General features: G+C 49.1%; 1 long non-coding RNA gene across 1 annotated transcript in view; it reads left to right on the top strand.

Annotated features, from left to right (window-relative positions):
• LOC108534908 (uncharacterized) overlaps positions 1-1,912 on the top strand; it is a 35,711-nt gene extending 33,799 nt beyond the window's left edge. The window contains exon 3 of the long non-coding RNA XR_001887063.1: positions 1,875-1,912. This is a non-coding gene — a long non-coding RNA (uncharacterized LOC108534908). The remainder of the gene's footprint in view (positions 1-1,874) is intronic.
• The last annotated feature ends 507 nt before the right edge of the window (positions 1,913-2,419 follow it).

Here is a 2,419-nt window from a genome sequence, read left to right as displayed (position 1 = left end):
TGGCCCACACCTAGAATCCCAGCACTTTGGGGCCCAAAGTTGGACAATTCTTTATTTTTTAAATTTTTATTTATTTATTTTTTGAAATGGAGTCTCGCTCTGTTGCCCAGGCTGGAGTGCAGTGACACAGTCTCAGCTCATTGCAAGCTCAGCCTCCCGGGTTCACGCCATTCTCCTGCCTCAGCCTCCCCAGCAACTGGGACTACTTTAGGAGGCTGACTGGGACCACTGGGGCCCACCACCAAGCCTGGTTAATTTTTGTATTTTTAGTAGAGACAGGGTTTCACCTTGTTAGCCAGGATGGTCTCGATCTCTTGACCTCATGATCCGCCCACCTCAGCCTCCTAAAGTGCTGGGATTACAGGCGTGAGCCACCACGCCCGGCCAAGGTGGACCAATTCTTGAGCCCAGGAGTTCAAGACCAGCCAGGGCAACATGGCAAAACCTCATGTCTACAAAAAAAAAAAATTAGCTATTCGTGGTGGCATGCACCTGTAGTCCCAGCTACTTGGGAAGCTGAGCTAGGAGGATCACCGGAGCCCTGGAAGGTGTCACTGCAGGCCAGCCTGGGTGACAGAGACCCTGTTTCTTATTTAAAAAAAATTTTTTTTTTTTTTGAGACGGAGTTTCGCTCTGTCGCCCAGGCTGGAGTGCAGTGGTATGATCTTGGCTCAATGCAACCTTCGCCTCCCGGGTTCAAGAGATTCTCCTGCCTCAGCCTCCTGAGTAGCTGGGATTACAGGCATGTGCCACCACACCCAGCTAATTTGGTTTTTTGTTTGTTTGTTTGTTTGTTTAGTAGAGACAGGGTTTCTCCATGTTGGTCAGGCTGGTCTGGAACTCCTGACCTCAGGTGATCTACCCTCCTCGGTCTCCCAAAGTACTGGGATTACAGACATGAGCCACCGCGCCCACCCCCCAATTTTTGTATCTTTAGTAGAGACAGGGTTTCTCCATGTTGGCCAGGCTGGTCTCAAACCCCTGACCTCAGGTAATCTGCCCACCTCAGCCTCCCAAAGTGCTGGGATTAGAGGCATGAGCCACCGTGCCCAGTCCCAAGTTTTGTATTTTTAGTAGAGACAGGGTTTCACCATGTTGGCCAGGCTGGTCTCAAACCCCTGACTTCAGGTGATCCTCCCATCTCAGCCTCCCAAAGTGCTGGGATTACAGACATGAGCCACAGCACCTGGCTAATAACTTACTCTTTTTAACCATACAGTATGTCATGGATCTCTTTCCTTGTCAGTATAAAATTACCTCGTTTTTTTTAACAGCTGTAGAATATTTTATTGTAGGGAGGTATTATAATTTATTTAAGCAATCCTTTGCAACTGAATATTGACTTTTTCCAGTTTTTCACTATTAGAAACAGTGTTGCATTAAACAAATGTGTGTATGTTGTGCAAATGTTCCTTCCTGTAAGACTCACCAAGTAGAATTGCTTGGTCAAAAAAACAATCTGTAGACACATCTATATTTATATATTTTTATTTTTGGGTAATTGAAGGCAGCACTTTGTGATATCATTCATTGGGTACGTATATGGGATTATTGTTGTGGCTGAACTTGCTTCTGAGCCCTTCAAGGGACTACAGAAATCCACTGGGCTCTCAAGACAGAGCTCTGGCTGGGCTGATGGAAACCATGGCCACCTCTAACAGCTCTACCTTGGCTTCTCTGAGGCAGGAGGTGGCCAGGGCACAGGGTCTTCCATCCTCACCCTGCAGGGTACCTTTTGATATATTGGCCCATAACCCAGGAAGTTGGAGGTACTTCGGGAGGCTCTCAGAAGAGGTGGAATATACCAATTAGAATCAACCAGTGCTAGCCGGATAAGGTGGCTCACGCCTTCCCTTCTCCCCAATCTCTTCCAGGACAAGATCACCGCAAGGGCCAGGTGCAGTGGCTCATGCCTGTAATCCCAGCACTTTGGGACGCTGAGGCGGGTGGATCATCTGACATCAGGGGTTCGAGACCAACCCGGCCAACATCGTGAAACCCTGTCTCTACTAAAAAGACAAAAATTGGCCGGGCGCGGTGGCTCAAGCCTGTAATCCCAGCACTTTGGGAGGCCGAGACAGGCGGATCACGAGGTCAGGAGATCGAGACCATCCTGGCTAATATGGTGAAACCCCGTCTCTACTAAAAATACAAAAAACTAGCCGGGCGAGGTGGCGGGCGCCTGTAGTCCCAGCTACTCGGGAGGCTGAGGCAGGAGAATGGCGTAAACCCGGGAGGCGGAGCTTGCAGTGAGCTGAGATCCGGCCACTGCACTCCAGCCTGGGCGACAGAGCGAGACTCCGTCTCAATAAAAAAATAAATAAAAAATAAAAAGACAAAAATTAACCAGGCGTGGTAGTGGGAACCTGTAGTCCCATCTCCTCGGGAGGCTGAGGCAAGAGAATTGCTTGAACCCAGG

The sequence above is a fragment of the Rhinopithecus bieti genome, unplaced genomic scaffold, assembly GCF_001698545.2.
Source record: "Rhinopithecus bieti isolate Rb0 unplaced genomic scaffold, ASM169854v2 scaffold_11380, whole genome shotgun sequence".
Lineage (NCBI taxonomy): Eukaryota > Metazoa > Chordata > Mammalia > Primates > Cercopithecidae > Rhinopithecus > Rhinopithecus bieti.
This window is presented reverse-complemented; position numbering and strand designations above follow the sequence as displayed.